The sequence below is a fragment of the Heterocephalus glaber genome, unplaced genomic scaffold (genome assembly GCF_053883595.1).
Source record: "Heterocephalus glaber isolate CG9 unplaced genomic scaffold, H.glaber_assembly_v1.0 deba00001608, whole genome shotgun sequence".
Classification (NCBI taxonomy): Eukaryota; Metazoa; Chordata; class Mammalia; order Rodentia; family Bathyergidae; genus Heterocephalus; species Heterocephalus glaber.
Window position 1 is genome coordinate 13,814,159 of NW_028258379.1, and position 19,014 is coordinate 13,833,172.

A 19,014-nucleotide genomic window follows, 5' to 3' on the forward strand; every position below is an offset into this window, starting at 1 on the left:
TGAAGCCAAGAGTTGGTTCTTCGAAAGAATCAACAAAATTGACAAACCTTTAGCCAACCTTGTCAGAAAAAGGAAAGAAAAGGCCCAAATCCATGCAATTAGGAATGAAAAGGGTGAAATGACAACAGACCCAGCAGAAATCCAGAGGATCATCAATACCTACTTCCAGAACCTATATGCCAATAAGATGGACAACACAGAAGAAATGGACAGATTCCTAGATACATATGAATTACCAAAGTGGAATGAAGAAGACCTAAAAATTCTGAACAACCCAATATCAACCAATGAAATTGAAAATGTAATTAAAAACTTATCAACTAAGAAAAGCCTGGGCCCTGATGGCTTCACTGCTGAATTCTACAAGACATTTAGAGAGGAACTGCTGCCACTACTGTTTAAACTCCTCAATGAAATTGAAAGGGAAGCAATACTCCCAAATTCATTCCTGAACCAAGCATCACCTTGATCCCCAAAGCAGAGAAAGACCCAACTGAAAAAGAGAACTATAGGCCAATCTCACTAATGAACATAGATGCAAAAATCCTTAATAAGATACTGGCAAACAGAATGCAGAAGATCATCAAGAAGATCATACACCCTGATCAAGTGGGATTCATCCCAGGGATGCAGGAATGGTTCGATATATGAAAATCAATTAATGTAATACACTATATCAATAGAGCCAAAGACAAAAACCATATGATTATCTCCATAGACACAGAAAAAGCATTTGACAAAATCCAACATGCATTTATGATAAAACCCTACAAAAACTTGGAATAGACAATCTCTACCTCAATCTAATAAAAGCCATCTATGAAAACCCAACAGCCAGTATCATACTAAATGGTCAAAACTGAAATCCTTCACACTAAAATGAGGAACAAGACAAGGATGTCCACTATCACCACTCTTGTTCAATACAGTTCTGGAAACATTAGCCACGGCAATTAGACAAGAGAAAGAAATAAAAGGAATAAAGATAGGTAATGAAGAAGTGAAACTGTCATTATTTGCAGATGACATGATATTCTACATAGAAGACCCCAAGAACTCCACCAAAAGTCTTCTAGACTTAATAACCAAATTCAGTCAAGTAGCTGGATACAAGGTCAACACACAAAAATCAATAGCTTTCCTCTACACAAATGACAGACTCACTGAGAGAGAAATGGGGCAAATAATTCCTTTCACAATAGCATCCAAAAAAACTGAAGTACCTAGGAATCATCCTAACAAAAGAAATCAAAGACCTCTTCTCTGAAAGCTATGGCACTCTGAAAAGAGAGATTGAAGATGATATCAGAAAATGGACAGACATCCCCTGCTCCTGGGTAGGAAGGATTAATAGAGTGAAAATGGCCATACTTCCAAAACTGCTATCTAGATTTAATGCAATTCCAATTGAGATCCCAGCAACATACTTCATGGACCTTGAGAAAACAATCCAAAAATTCATTTGGAACAAGAAGAGACCCAGAACAGCAAAAGCAATTCTAGGTAACAGAGACATGGCAGGGGGTATCACAATCCCCAACCTGCAACTATACTACAAAGCTACTGTGATAAAAACAGCACGGTACTGGCAAAGAAACAGACTTGAGGACCAGTGGAACAGATTAGAAGATGCAGAAACAATGCCAGACACACTCAGCCATCTCATCTTCGACAAAGGAGCCAAACACCCTCACTGGAGGAAAGATAGCCTCTTTAATAAATGGTGCTGGAAAAATTGAGCTTCAACTTGCCAAAGATTAAAACTAGACCTGTATCTCTCACCATGCACTAAACTAAAATCAAAATGGATTAAAGATCTAAATATTAAAATAGAAACTCTGAACCAGTTGGAACAGAGGTTAGGTAGAACCCTTGAAGACATCGGTGTAGGAAAAGATTTTATGAACAAAACCTCAGTTGCCCGTGAACTAGCACAAACAATCAACAAATGGGATCTCTTCTTATTAAAAGGCTTCTGCACAGCAAGAGAAACCACCAGCAGTGTGAAGAGACAACCCACAATGGGGGAAAAAAATCTTCACCTGCTCTTCCTCAGACAAAGGTCTACTATCTCGAATCTATAAAGAACTTAAAAAGATCAGACCTCCCAAATTTAAAGACCCAACCCAAAAATGGGCATCTGAAATGAACAGACATTTCTCAGACAAAGAAGTAGAAATAGCAACTAAATACATGAAAAAATGTTCAACATCACTGGTCATTCTAGAGATGCAAATGAAAACAATGCTGAGATTCCACTTCACTCCAGAAAGAATGGCTGCTATCATGAAATCAACCAATAACAAATGCTGGCGGGGCTGTGGGGAAAGAGGAATCCTGCTCCACTGCTGGTAGGAGTGTAGACTAGTGCAAGCACTATGGAAATCAGTATGGAGATACCTCAAAGAACTAGGACTGGAAGTCCCATTTGACCCTGCTATTCCACTGCTGGGGATCTTCCCCAAAGAATTAAAAGAATCATACCACAGTGATATATGTGCACCCATGTGCATAGCAGCACAGTTTGTAATAGCTAAAACTTGGAAGCAGCCCAAATCCCCATCAACTGGAGACTGGATAAAGAAAATATGGTTTTTTTATAAAATGGAATACTACTCCACCATAAAAAATGAGAAATTAGAGACATTTATAGCTAAGTGGATGCACATTGAGGCAATACTCTTAAGTGAAATAAATAGGACACACATGTGTAAATACCAAATAGTTTCTCTGGTGTGAGAAACTGAAAGTGTAAATAAGGACTAAATGTATAATAGGTCATGTGAAATAGGAAGAAAAGGGGCAAAGGGGAAGGAAGTGGGAGGGCTAGGGGAAAGGATAGAAGGGAATGGGATTAATATGAGAAAATGGAAAAATAGGAACAAAATCTTTGTAAATAGGGAGGAATGGAGGGGTTGAAGGGAGGGCTGGGCAAGGGTGAAAAATAAGAACCAAGAGAGACTATGTAAAGGTGCAAATTTCCAATGATGAATGTCATTATACTGTAAACCTAAAATGTACCAATGATTAGAATGAATAATCGATAATGTAAAATAGGAAGAAAAGGTCCAAAGGGGTAGGGGTAGTGGGAGGGACAGGGGAAAGGAAAGAAGGGAAAGGAAAAAATGATGAGAAATGGAAAAAATGGAAATAAAGTCTTTGTAAATAGGGAAGGGTGGAGGGCGTGAAGGGAGGGCTAGGAATGGGGAAAAAATAAGAACCAAGATGCATTATATAAAGGTACAATTCCCAATGAGAAATGTAATTCTGTTGTATACCTACAATGTACCAATAAAAGAATTTAATACAAAAAAACCAAAAAAAAACTAAGGATACTGACCTAAGGAAAAATAATACATCAATCCAAAGTTGGCAGTCTTTTTACCTATTCAGTGGCAACCTTTCAAGACTGTTACTTTGCTAAAATACAAATGTTCAAATTGAAAAACAGTGTTACACTCAGTATGTTATAGTTCACAAAAAATATTTTTATTAATTTTAATTTTACTAGCAAGCCTATGAGACAGATATTCTTTGTATAATAACAATCTCAGAAAGGTCAAAGTCACAGAGACAGATGACAGAGACAGGATTTCAAGCCTTCTGATTTCAAATCTTATGTTTCCATCAGACTACATTCCTTCACAAAGGCTCAAGTTTGGCAACACAGATAAAAGAAAATTTGTCAGTCTATACAATGGAAATGTTAACAGCAAAAGATCAATATGAAGCCTTTTAATCTATTTTGGTATGTGCATGATGGTTCTAGTTATACTGTATATATATCAGCTATTTCTCAAAATAAGACTTTTTTAAAGCTAACACTAAAAAAGTGTCATGTTTCATACTGAAAAAGAAAAATAACAAAAAAGTAAAATTTTAGAACTATGAAATATAGTACCTAATCACTTCCTAATACCTGAAAGATCCAGGATCAGAATTCTAATGAATCTTCTGTTTAATCAACATTCCTGAATCCCCATCATAGAGTTTTGTTTTTTTTTGGTACCGGGGATCGAACTTGGGACCTTGTGCTTGCAAGGCAGGCACCAGAACCACTGAGCTAAATCCCCAGCCCCCCCATCATAGATTTTTGACAAAGAATTAAAGTCCTATTAAAAACCTTTCAGGTTTTTTTTGGGGGGGTCTCAACCATTAAGAACCTTATAAAATCTCAGCTTAACTAAAACAACTCTAATGTAGTCCCCTAGATCACTTCTCTCAGAAACATTTATGTGAAATTCATTTTTAAGAATAAATACATTGTAGGATGGCATACTGAATTAGTTTTTATTCGTGACTAGTAGATAAACTTCAAATTCTAAACAGTATTGTGCCATGCCTTTTTTTTTTTTGGTGGAGAGCCAACCCAGGGCCTCATGCATGCGAGGCAAGCCCTTCAGCACTGAGCTATATCCCCAGCTCTTTTTAAAATTCTGAGACAGAGTCTTGCTAAGTTGCCTAGGCTGGCCTTGAACTTGTTATCCTCTTGTGTGCCACTGTGCCCAGCTATGCCATGCATCTTACTTGATATGAATACTCCCATGGTTCCAAGTAGCTATATCCACACACCAGTTTACAATAATAACACAAAAATAAAACCAAGGGCCGGGGATTTAGCTCAGTGGTTCTGCCACCTGCCCCTCAAATGCAAGGACCTGAGTTCTATCCCCGGTACATTCATACATACATACATACATACATAAAACAAACCAAGAGCATACTCAGGGCTTAATGTAAGAGGAAAAGGGAAATAGTATGTCTTATTATTTCAGCTGAATAAGGAAGTAGGATCAATTATTATCAAGCACAATCTTAGATACATCTCTAAAGGGTAGAATTATATTCAGCCCTTCCTAAAAAATGTTAGTATACAATAGTCTACAAAATTTAAACCCAAAATCTAGAAATGAAGAGAAAGTAATTTAATTTATATACCTGATATTTATTTATTTTTATTTATTTTCTGGTACCAGAGATCGAACTCGGGACCTTGCGCTTGCGAGGCAGGCGCCGGAACCACTGAGCTAAATCCCCGGCCCTATATACCTGATATTTAAAGAAAAACTTTTAAAAACGTCATGATTCTTAATTTATGGATAAAGTCTGACTAGAATGAAGGCTTTAGGAGTTAGAATATGCAAATATATTTCTCATGACCTAAACACACCAACTGTGCCATAATATATTTTCTCTTTTCTCACTCTTTCCCCAAGGGGAACTTTACTTGACTCAGAATTCTAGTTGTCTAAGCCAACATCTCTATCCTAAATACCACCTTATATTTTCCTTCATGCACACTTACATACCTTTTTCCTGACTTAAAATTTACTCCATTACAACTTCCATAATGATTTTTTCTTCCTGGTACTGGGGAGAATTGAACTCAGGACCTTGAGTTGTGAGGCAAGCTCAGTACCACTGAGCTAAATCCCCAGCCCCCCAATGATGTTTTTATGACATCAACAGACACTACATTGACTTCAATGGTTAGTAGCTAATGGAAAGAATATGCAGTAGAGCTTAAAAGAGTGTCAATTACCTATTTCTAAAAAACACTACTATAAATACAAATAAGTATTCCAGAACTGTTACAGAAAAAAAAAAAAAGCAATTCTTCATGAAAAACCTCCAATTCAAGGTTGCTAGGGTGTAGGTTAAAATTAGATTTAAAATATCCCATTCAAATGTACCAAAAACATTCCATAGTCCCCAGATATATTTGCAGAATATTTTTGAATACAGGTTGACAAGTATTGGGGGGGGGGGGTCACTAGATAGCAGTCTAAACAAACCCACAAGAAAAAATAGGACTCACTTGAAAAATGTAATAGTCACCACATATATGGTGCCCACTATATGCTAGACGTTCATAAGAATTTATATATGTGCCTATATGTATAATTTCACAACACTGAGAAAGGGACTATATTTTTAATGATGAAAATCTATTGATTTGAAAGATTAAGGAACTTCCAGTCAAGACAGCACAGTAAATTCATGCAAAGAACAATTCAATCTATAAATGTATCAGGGAAATAATGCATAGCCAGTTAAAAAATAATATAAACATTTTTCAAGCAATTATAGGGGAATATAAACACAAAGTGGTTATTGTGGCTGAAGCCACAGGCTTCTTCCTGGACTAGAACCAGGCAGTATCAACTGAAGTTCGGCTACCTTGGGGAACAGGGGCTGAAAATCCTCTATATAAGATAGGGAACCTGTTAGAGCTAGGGCTGGATAGGGCTCCCTTATAAAGTTAGCCTGAAAACAACTTGCCAACTCTGCCTGGGGCTGTACCTTTTAAGCAGTAACTCCCAGAAAGGTTGCAGGACACAGACACTTGCTAGCTCTCTAATTGTATCTGCAAATATCCACAATGTCATCAATATCTCAGGGACAGGAACTCTAACATTGATTCTAGAATTGAGGTCTGGGAACAACTATAAAACTGCAATACAAGCAGGAGTGAACCCAGAAGACCATGAAAGTTAGCTGAGTCTTAAGAATAGAAAGCAACTAAATTAAAGTAGCTGTTATATTTGGGATGACATTACATTCTTGTTTCTGGAATGCATGGGTATTGTTTCCAATGTTCTCTGACATCCCTCAATATTATTAAGTCCTCATCATTTAAGGCAATCAAAAAGAATCTAACACATTTAAACCTCTACCTTGCCAATAAACCAACAATCATGATAACCCACAAAGATGCTTTAAATGCAATAAAATTATAAAACCCTCTTTTTAACTGATAGCATTTGAAACGTATAAAAAAAATAAACATCCCTTCTCAGGTAAAGAAAAATATCTTTATAACTGAATTTATTGACTATGTCTGTACAAACTTAAGTGATATGGGAACCCTCAAATTTAGCTCTTTTATTATCAACCAGACACAGGACCTTCCTATTATTAGGAAGGGAGTGGTTTCCAGTTTTAGGATGACACAATTGAAAGGTTCAGTAAAGAAATTAAAAATAGTCTCTGGAGAAAATAACTTGAAATTAAAAGTAAAATTTTAGTAAAATAAGTGTCAAATTAGTATCCCACAATTTCAATTCTAGACTTATCTCTGCCAGTAACTAGCTGTAGGACTATAACTAATTTAGCTAGGGTTCAGGCCCTTTATCTGTAAAATGAGGACATTTTATAATGTCTATTGGGCCCCTCTAAACCTAACATTGTAATATTCTTTTAAACACGAGAGGAATGTTTGTTAAGTGTAAAGGTATTCAGCATTCACATGTTTTCAAGAGCTTTAAAGAACTTTATCAATGTTAATGATGCCTATCCACCACTCTTTCTTCCCCCAAAAAGTCACGTAAGTAGAAAGTAAAACCCAACAAAACATTTTGAGATGTTTCTGAGAAATCCCCAAAATATTTTTAAATACAGCAATATAAGCTAGAACTGAGATACAATTTATATATACTAAAATTCACTCTTTTTAATGTATACTTCTTAGTGTGAAAAAAACACATCATTATCTAATCACCACCAAAATCAAGATATAGAATAGATTAAAAATTTTTCTTGCTCTTTGTGGTCAGACCCCTCCCTTCCGTCCTTATATTGTTGCCTGTTCTAAAATATCATAAAAATGGAATCATACATGGCCTTTTGAGTCTGGTTTCTTTCACTTAACATAATGCTATTAACATTCACCCATGTTGCAGCATACGGTGCCAGTGTTCATTATACGGATATACGAAAGTTTATCAATTTACCAGCTGAAGACCATTTGGGTTATTTCCAGTTCCATTAGCATAAAAGTTTTTGTGTGACTATAAGCTATTACTTCACTTGGGTGAATATCTTGGAGTAGAACTGTTGAATCATGATAAGTCTATGTTTAATTGTGTTTGAGAACCTATCAAATTTTTTTTCAAAGAGGTTGTGCCAACAAATGAATCAGGTTTTATCTTTCATTGTTTTAAGGAAAAACAAGCTTAGACCTTATGTCACAAATTTCCCAGAAAGATGCTAAATATATCCAGATATGTATCAAAGGAAATTATTTTCCTGTGTCCTATTTAAAGAAAGTAAAAGTTAACAAAGGAAGCTGATTGATAAATATTAGTATTTATCAAATAGACAAAAATTTTGTAATAGACTTAAAATATGTTCATGTTTAAAATACACTCACTCAGAGCACTGAGTGTAATTTCATCTATTTGCTAGAAGGGTTAAAACTGTCTATTTAGAATGACAGCTTCCAAGTGTTTTAAGTCTGTACAAATTAAGATATTCTGTTTATTTTATTGTACATGAGAAAGAAGCAGAGAAAGGAAATAAAAACTTTAATCTTTTCAATTCACTTGTTCATCTGTGCCCTCAAAAATAATTTAGTACTTAACAAGACCAACTCATGAAAACGTTCACTTTCTCCCTATCAGTTTTCTAGTTTCATTTCCCTTGTTCTCCAACTCAGATTTCACAGTTTATCAATATAATCATTCCTCTCACTCAATGTCACCCAAGTCTCTCTCCTTCACATTCTCCTAACTGCAGCCAACCTTCCCAATGATTGCAATAGAGCGGTGAAATACTGGAGAAAAGCCACACATCAAGGAAGATTGGTTACTGTCATATATTCACATTAACCACAAATATAACAATCTATAAGCTCCCTGTAATGATATTTTTCTTTAATTCTTAAATATTCAAACACTTTTTAACTTAAGACACTTTCATTCATTAAGAAGATGGTAGGGATAGGGATGCAGCTCAATGATAGAGCATTTGCTTAGCATGTGAAAGGCCCAGGGTTTGATCCAACCACAACAAAATAAAAATTGTCTTGTCATACCATCAGTCTTTCCTCCTCCATAGGTCCATCCCCATTATCACGTAAAAAACATGTATCATCATTTCCTGTATTTATATTTTTTTAAAATAACCCATCAAGGGCCAGGGATTTAGCTCAGTGGTTCCACTGCCTGCCTTGCAAGCACAGGTCCCAAGTTTGATCCCTGGTACCAAAAAAATTAAATAAATAAAAAGAAAAATTTTAAATTTTAAAAAAGGGCTGGAGATGTAACTCAGTGGAAAGGGCCTGGGTTCAATTCCAATACCATGTATAAAAAAAAAAATCATTCTCCATATTCAGTTATGTTGTACCTCCTTCCCTGGTTTTCTGCTCCCCTTTATAGCCATACTTCTCAAAAAAGTATCAGATCTCAACCAGGTGTGGTGGTTCATACATATAATTCCAGCACTCAAGAGGCTAAGGCAGGACAATCACTTGAGACCAGCTTGGGCTAATATCAAGTTCAAGGGTAGCCTGGACTATATAAGGAGAGAGAAAGACGGGGAGAGGGGGGGAGGAAAGGGGGAGAGTGAGGGAGGGAGAGAGGGAGGGGGAGGGAGAGAAGCCTGCCTCATTTCTCATAGTTCTAATACTTCACCTTCAGTTTAATCTGCTTGAAGTTAATCCAACTCCACAAGTTTACTAAAACTGGTCCTTACTGCCCATTTAAACAGATGACACACTTAAAGGAATAATGAAGAGAGTGTAAGGAGAGACTATTCACAAAGATGTGAGCAGGGGACTGAACAAACCAAAAAGAGATGGTACAGCACCCAGAAATTAGCAATCAAGAAGCCACTAGGCAAACACAGAGATGTACACTTGTAATTGCAACACTCTAGGAGACTAAGGCAGGAGGATCACAGGTTTGAGCCAAGCCAGGGCAACTTAGCAAGATTTTGTGTCAAACTTTTTAAAAATTAAAAGGGCAGGGTATGTAGCTCTGTGTGTAGGCCCTGAGTTCAATCCCCAGTACTGGGGTGGGGGGAGGGGGGATTACCTCCCTTAAATCCAAAGGTACAAAGGGTACAGGGACCTTCTGAAGCCTGAGGTTATGTTCACCAGCCAGCCAACCTGATCTTTAAAAACGTAAATGTAAATCATATTTACCTCATGCCCTGCGTCAATGCTATCCCATTATATCTTTTTTTGTTGCACTCCATATCTTTATTCCTTAGCTCATTTATGTTCCCTAAGAGTGTTTGTTTTATCCCATTACATCTTGAATAAAATCTAAATTATTTTCAAGGCACTGCATGATCCGTAATCTTTATACCTTCCTAACCTCAACTTAAAGTTATTCTAGGGTTGAGGGATGTGGTTCAGCGGTCAGGTGCTTGCCTAGCTTGTGTGAGACACTGGGTTTGATCCCCAGCACCACAAAAACAAAACTTACTTTGAAAAAACAAAAAAAGCCAGGTGTGGTGGTATACTATAATCCCAGCTACTCAGGGAGCACAAGACAGGATTCCAAGTTCAAGGCCAACCTGAGCAACTTAGCAAGATCCTAACTCAATCTATTTTGAAATTTTTATTTATTTACTTACTTATTTATTTTTCAGTACCAGGAATTGAACTCAGGACCTTGCACTTGCCAGGCAGGCGTGGCGCCACTGAGCTAAATCCCCGGCCCTCAATCTATTTTTTTTTTCTAAAGGGCTGGAGATCTAGCTCAGTAGTAGAGTCCTTGCCTTACATGTTCAAGGGCCTAGGTTTAATCTCCACCACTGGAAAAAAAGAAAAAACGGTTGTTCTTTCCCTCATACCACATGACAAGCTCTAGCTAAACTCTAGTCTCACTTTATTTCCTCAAAAATTCAAACTCTTTCCCACATTAGTTTTCTCACATGCAGAAAATGTTCTACCTCCTTTAAAAAAATTGCTGAGGGGGGATTTAGCTCAGTGGTTCCACCGCCTGCCTCGCAAGCACAAGGACCCAAGTTCGATCCCCTGTACCAAAAAAAAAAAGTTCCATTCAGGCCAGGGAGTTAGCTCAGTCGTGCCACAGCCTGCCTCGCAAGCACAAGGTCCTGAGTTCGATCTCCGGTACCAAAAAATATATATATATTGATTACCATTCAAAACCCCACAGAGTATAAGCAATACCAAAGTATTACATACAAAATCACATACAGAGCTGGAAATGTAGCTATGATAGAGCACTTGCCTGACATGTACAAGACCCAGGCTGGTCTTGAACCCCCTATGTAGCCCAAGCCTTGAATTTATAGCAATCCACCTGTTTCAGCCTCCTAAGAGCTGAGATTATGGGCAGGTGCCACCACACTCACCTATGTGAAAGCCATTTTTCATGCTTCCACCCCTTACTCACAGGTAAGCATTGTAAGCCCACTTTGTAAATTCTTATATATGAAACCTGTTCCTCTAGTGAATTCTGATACAGTGCTATATTAGGATCATTAATTTAGGCCAAATGCTTTTCATCAATTTTATATTGCACTCAGTTCGTTTCTAGAGGATGTTAACTATAAACATTTACATTTAAAGATTTTCCCAAAGATCAGTTAAACAAATACTACTCAACAATATCATAAGGTAACTGCTTCAATTCTAAGACTCAGAGAGGGAGACTCATAGAGAGAATGGCTTTTTCTCTAGAAAGCACTCAATCTCAAGTTTCTAAATTATCCACCGTCTGTTAATTCACATAAAACTCTCCTTCCATAAATGACCCCTGGGATACATGACAGGAATATCAGTAGTGAAGAGAAAGAGACTAACAGGGAGCCTATCTGCAAACTCAAATCCCAACTTGAACTTGGGCCATCAATGCTATACAATGACATCCTCTAAAACGAAGGCAAAATTGATTGCCTTGAATTGAACCACTTTAGTACTAAAAGTAAAGAGTATGAGAGAGCCGAGGATATGTAGCTCAGTGGCGCTGCGCCTGCCTGGCAAGCAACAAGGTCCTGAGTTCAATGCCCTGTACCTTAAAAAAATTTAAAAAAATAATAAAGAGTATGAGATCTAGAGCCCAAAACCACCTAGGTTTAAATCCCCATTTCCACCACTTGATCTATGATCTTGGGAAACTGTTTATCCTCTGTACTTCAGATTCATAAACTGAATGATAAGAATAATCTCATAGAGGTTATGATAAGAATTAAATTAGGCAGTACATGTAAACAATTACTGGAAAACAGCATTAGCTGTATTATTATTATTAGATAAATAATATTATAATCTAATGCCTTACTAGACTATCAGTTTACACTTGTGGCTCAAATGCAAAATAGTTTCCCAACCAGATCCTGAAATTTTAAAGTTCCTGAACCAATGGTTCAATATACCAAATTAAAACCCAGCCCCAGGGCCGGGGATTTAGCTCAGTGGTTTCACTGCTTGCTGCACAAGCACAAGGAACCAAGTTCGATTCCCAGTACCAAAAAACAAAACAAAAAAAATAAATAAATAAAACTCAGCCTGAAGTCTTCTTTTTGTCACAAAGTTCCCACTAGTAGGAATAAATAGTAAATGTTTACTTAGCTCCAAGCAATCAGTATAAATTATCATTTCTATATGATATGAAATTTCTGAAAAATCTTATACTTGGATTGTTCCTCATGTTACTTTTAATTATAAATTAATCTCTGATCTTACACGTCAAATTAATAAATTTGGATCCATATACAGTAATAAAATTCATGTATCCTTTTATTAAGATTTTTATAAAGCTGGGGGTTTACTCAGTGGTAGTGCAAGTGCTAGGTCTGTGTTACATTCCTAAGACCACCAAAAAAAAAAGTATTTACTACAGGGGTTAGGGAAGCAGCCCAGCAGCAGAGACTGTTCAAGGACCTGGATTCAATCCCCAGCACCACCTCCAAAAAGATATTTACTATAAATCTGCAAAATTGCATTTGTCAAGGATTTTAACAACAAAAGATAAGTGCTCATTAAACACTCTAGGAAAGTGTGACTGTCCTTGAACTCAATCCTCCAGACTCAGCCTTCCAAGTTCTGGGATTACAGGGTATGCTGTCATATCTAGGGCTATCTTTAGTCATCTGGAAAATGCAAATTAAAACCACTCTAAGAACTACAGTATTGCACTATCCACTAGAATGGCTAAAATCAGACTAACAACCCAAGTGGAAACAAAGATGTTGTCTTAGTTACTTTCTCATTGCTAGAAGAAAATACTTGACATTAACATCCACAAGTTCAAGGAGGAAAGGTTTATTTTAGCTCACAGTTTGTAGAGGTTTCAGTCCACAGCCAGCTGGCTCCAAGCATGTCCCCCATTATGATATAGGGACATGACAGAGGACAAACAGTCCATGGCATGGCAGGCAGGAAGCAGCGAGACTTTCCTTCTTTCTCTTTTTATTCCATCCAGGATATAAGCCTATTGGTTGGTGTCACCCACACCCAGGATAGGTCTTCCCTCTTCAGTAAGCCCAGCATCCACACCTAGAACTATGCTACATCAATCAGTGGACTAATCCAGTATCACACACCCATGATGGAGTCACTCCCAAAAGTCTCACCTATGAGCACGTGAGGCTTTGAGGGAACACCTGGATATAAGCCATAACATGCCATCCCTGTACCCCAAAAGACTCACACACATCCCTTTTTGCAAAATCCATTTAATCCAACTCTAAGAGTTGCCTAAGTGCTAACAGTTTCAGCCCTGCTGAAAAGTCTAAGTCCAAAGTCTCCTCTGATATTTAAGACAAACTCTCAGCTGCAAGATTCTGTACAAATAAAAGGATAACAGCATGGTGGCTCATGCCTATAATCGCAGCACTCAGGAGGCACAGGCAGGAGGATTGCTGTGACTTCGAGTCTAGCCTGGGTACACAGTTCAAAGCCAGCCTAAACTACATAATGAGACCTTGTCTCAGATAGATAAGATAGATACATAGATAGATAGACAGACAGACAGACAAACACTTCCGAAATACAATGGTGCAAGATAAACATTTCCATTCAAAAAGGTACAAATAGGGAGAAAGAGGAATGGGAAGATAGCAAGATCAAAATCCAACAGGACAAACATTAAATCCTATAGCTCCACAAACAGCACCCGGGGCAATATAACTCCAAAAGGTTTGAGTGGCCCACCCCCATGGCACTGCCGGCCATTGTAGACCTCATGGCTTCTTTCTAGGGCCAGCTTTGCTTAGTCTTTGAGCCTTTCCTCAGAAGATTCATGTTTCTGGCTTTTCCAACCTTCTGGGGTCTCCACTGCACTCTCAGCTTCACACTCACAGCTTCACCCACTGCCCTCTCAGGGGCATACTGCCAGCCTCCCAAGCCTTCTTCAGCAGTCTGGATGGAAGCGTTCCTGACCCTATAACTCTTGCATTCTGCATGTGCCTAAAATCATCACCATGTGGATGACACCAAAGTCTGTCACGAGCTGAAGCAGTACCCAGGCTTTCTTCTCTCTTGGTTGTAGGGATCAAGTGACTGGATTGCTAAGCATTATGAACCCAATCCCTCCCAGACTGGAACATGATGCCTTGGAGCTTTCAGCTCAAAGCAAAGTCTTTCACCTTTGCAATTTTGAAGCTACAAAGGGTGAAATCCTGTTGGTTCTTGTGATACCCTCTGGCCACGTTTTCTATTGTACTGTTCTGAAGTACTTGGCTCTTAATGCTAATCTTTTCAGAAACCAAATCTTTCTCTGCTCCATCTTCGTAGACAGCAACTTTACCAGAGCTTCTTTTCTGGCCAAACTCAAAACTTTAAAAATCATTCAGCTGGGACATTTGCTCTTAATTCTCAAGGTACAACTGGATGAAAACTCCCAACAGTAGCCATATCACCCCCTTAACATGAGGCTGCCTTGAAATTTCTTCCAAAGGATTAATTAGTCCACTGCCCTTAATCTGAGTCTCCTGCAATGTCTCTGTACATAAGCAAAATGGAGACAAATTTTCTCCCACAGCATAACACACATGGCCTGGAGTCCAATTGCCAATAGAGTCCTTCTTCTCAACTGAAGCTCTTGAGCCAGGTCTTCTCCAGTTGCATTACTGTCAACATTCTGATCTTCTGAGGTTTGATCAGAATCTCCCATTAAGCTTGGCTCACAGTATTCTAGGGCTGCTTCTCTACCCTGTATCTCCAAACCACTCCTCACACAAGCCAGGCTTCTGAACCACACTGCTAGACAGCAATGACCCCACTCCTGGCATCAAAATTTGCCTTGGTTAAGGCCAGGGATTTAGCTCAGTGGTTCCGGCGCCTGCCGCACAAGCACAAGGTCCCAAGTTTGATCCCCAGTACCAAAAAAAAAAAAATTTGTCTTGGTTACTTTCTCATTGCTGAGACAAAAATATCTGACACCCACAAGTTAAAGGAGCAAAGGTTTATTTTAGCTCACAGTTTGTAAAGGTTTCAGTCCTTAGTCAGCTGACTCCAAGGCAGGTGAGGCACAGGGGCATGGCAGAGGAGAAACAGTTCATGGCATGGCAGGTAGGAAGCAGCCTGACTTCCTTCTTCTTTCCCTTTTTATTCCATCCAGGCTACAAGCCTATTGATTTGTGCCACTCATACCCAAGGTAGGTCTTCCCTCTTCAATTAAGTCCGACATCCATACCCAGAACTATGCTAAACCAATCAGTAGACTAATCCAGTATCACACACTCATGATTCAGTCACTCGCAAAAGCCCCACCTATGAGCGCATGAGGCTTTGGGGGGCATCTACATATAAGCTATAAAAGACATAGAGCAAATGGATCTCATACACCGCTGGTAGAACATAAAACAGTACAAATACTTTGAAAAATCACTTGACAGTTTCTTATAAAGTTAAATATACTCAACAATTCTGCTTCTAGCTATTCACCCAGAGAAGTGAAATATATGTTCACAAAGACTTGTATAGGAATGTTTATGGTAGACTTAATTGCACAATGGATCAAAATTGGATATAATGCAAATGTCTTCCAACAAGTGAATGGAAAAACAAAGTGATATATTCATAAAAATAGAATACTAGGGCTGGGGATTTAGCTCAGTGGTTTCGCTGCTTGCTGCGCAAATGCAAGGACACGAATTCGATCCCTGGTACCAAAAAAAAAAATAGAATACTGTTTCACCTACAAAGTTATCTATTGTCTATAACAATGATGTAGAACATACTATTCGACGAGGATATTTTATTTCCTTCAAATTGTCTTATTTTAAAACTGGGTATGGTGGTGCACATCTGTAATCCCAGCACTACAGAGCAAATTCAAGGCCACCCCGGACCACATAGATCCTGTCTCAAAATAAAGCATTTTAAGCAATCTCTAGTTGCAGATCATTTTGGCTCTGAAAATAACATTTTTTTAGTAACTCACTAGAATTTTCTTGCTACAATATTAACTTTTGAAAAAAATTATTAACTTTGAGGAATTTTTAAATCAGTGCTTTTAAGAAGCAAATAAGTCCCAGAGCTTTATTAAGTGATATAAGAAACTATTAAATGTACTTGCACATATATATTTTTTCCTATGGGAGTTCAGTTCATTTTCATCCTAGCAAAGGTTTTTTTGTTGTTGTTGCTTTGTTTTTTTTCTTCTTTTTCTAGAAATTCTCCATGTAGAAAAAGACTGGCTTAAATTGACTACTGTATGCCTGGGCATTGTGGCACATGCCTATAATCCCAGCACTTGTGAGGCTGGAGGCAAGACCATCACTGGAAGTTCAAGGCTGGCCTGGGCTACACAATGAGTTCAAGGCCAGCCTAAACTACACAGAAAGACAGGCTGAACTATAAAGTGAGACCCTGTCTCAAAACACAAAAAAACGAAAACAAAAAGTAGCTGGGGAAGATGAAGGATAAAACTAACTTGAAAGAGACATGAAACTACTTTATACTTATCATTTGTATAGATGTAATAGGTTTGAAGTCTATGCATCCTTAGACTCTACCTAAGAAGCAGGGGTCAAAGAAAAACAAATAGGAACAACTAACTTCATTTAAAGGGAATACATCAAGATTACCAATTTTAGTTTTTATTTTTCTTCTCTTTTCTTTTTTTTTTAACTGTTGTGAACTGAATCCAGGGCCTCATACATGCCAAGCCTGTGCTATTCCATCAAGCTCCATACCTCAGCCCCTATGATCATACTGTATTTTTGTTTGTTTGTTTTTGGTACCAGAGATCGAACTCAGGACCTTGCATTTGCAAGGCAGGTGGCAGAACCACTGAGCTAAATCCTTGGCCCCCTATGACTATACTTTATTTTTGTTTTGTTTTGTTTTTTGGTACTGGGAATCGAACTCAGGACCTTGTGCTTGCGAGGCAGGCGTCAGAACAACTGAGCTACATCCCCGGCCCTATGACTATACTTTAAATGTTCCACTAGTGATCAAATATATACAAAATTTCAGAAATCAGTTACTATTTTCTCCCTATCAAACTAGCAAATATTTTAAATGATAGTACTGTTGATAAAGCTGTATGTCTTCCTCTCATGTATTGTTAACAGGAATGTATGTTGGTATATTTCTAGAAAGTAAAATATACAGTGGTTTTGCTCTCTTAAGAGCCCTAGAAATGTTAATACACTTTGACTTGATAATTCTAATTACAAGAATCCATTATGAGAATAGAGAAATGTGAACCAAGATTTGTACTTAATAATATTCACTAAAGTTTTGTTAATAATAATTGGAAATTAATCTAAATGTGAACACTGTGAAAATTGGTTGCATAACTGATAATATATCCATCAATGCAATATTCTTCAGCTATTTTAAACTGTTTTCAAATAAAATTATAATGATATTAAATGAATACTATATGTTCTTTAAAAAATAGGTTCAAGGGCTGAGGATTTAGCTCAGTGGCACTGTGCCTGCCTTGCAAGCACAAGGTCCCAAATTCAATCCCTGGTACCAAAAAAAAAAAAAAAACCACCAAAAAACCAAACTAGGTTCCAAAATTATGTATAGCCATAGTAAAAATATTCATGAGGGAAAAATAGAAAGAGATAATATGAATTTTTATTCTTCAGCTTTAAATTTTTTTTAATTAGCCAGTATGGTGGCACACACTTGTAATCCTAGCACTGAAAGCCTGAGGCAGGATGATCAAAAGTTCAAGCCCAGCCTGGGCAACTTAGCAAGACCCTGTATCAAAATTTAAAAACTTGTGCTTGCTTTGGAAGGACATATACTAAAATTTAAAAACTTAAAAAAATGGCTGGGGATACAGCTCAGTGCTAGGCCCTGAGTACTCTCCAGTACTACTGATTTTCAGCACCACAAAAAAAAAAAAAAAAAAGTAAAACATCAATATAATGGAATATTATTCAGCAATAACAATGAATTACTGACCCGCACACACACACTACAACATACAGATTTTAATTAGGCAGAATAAATAAGTCAGATATCCTCTCAAAAAAGAAAAAAAAGGAATATACATCATGTGATACTAGGAGTAGTGGCGCACACCTGTAGTTCCAGCACTAGAGAGGCTGAAGCAGAAGAACTGCTCTGAGTTCAAGGCCAGTCTGAGCTACACAGTGATTTCAAGGTCAGTCTGAACTACAAAGCAAAACCCCGTCTCAAAAAAAGAAAGGAAGAAAGGAAGAAAGGAAGAAAGGAAGAAAGGAAGAAAGGAAGAAAGAGAGAAAGAGAGAGAGAGAGAGACAGAGAGGGAAATTAATTCTGGAAAACACAAACTTTAAGGACAAATAGTAGATCAGAGGTTGTATCTTTTTTCTAACTGCCATATTGTTTATAATCATTATCTGACATATTAGCCATCTTGCAAAGTTTATAATAAGTCTCAAGTTGTTTATTAGTAATTAATACCATGTGTAATTAATACCATGTGTTCCCTGACTTTACCTTTATTCAGGCCCTTTATTCTATAGATTTCAGTCCCCTTTTACCTTACCTAAACAGAAAAAAAAAAATCTGGTAATAATCATTTTCTGACTGAACTACATCCATTGTTAACATGATCAAATTACCATAATTAAGACTTCACTGTTTAGGAAATTCAAGACTTTGATCCTGGTTAAAAGAATGTAAGGTAGTAGCAAGCAAGTGAGGAGAAATAAAGGTTTGGTGGGGAGAGAAGGAGGAGCTGCTAACAATTACTAACATAGCAGCTCCGTAGTTAATCCATTTAAAATGAGTACGAAGTACTACTCAGCCATAAAGAACGAGAAACTAGAGACATTTATAGTTATATGGATGCACTTTGAAGCCAT

The 19,014-nt window shown here is 37.5% G+C and overlaps 1 protein-coding gene across 31 annotated transcripts in view; it reads right to left on the reverse strand.

Moving 5' to 3' along the window:
* Window positions 1-19,014, reverse strand: part of Numb (NUMB endocytic adaptor protein) — a 149,800-nt gene that overhangs the window by 124,952 nt on the left and 5,834 nt on the right. The window lies entirely within an intron of this gene.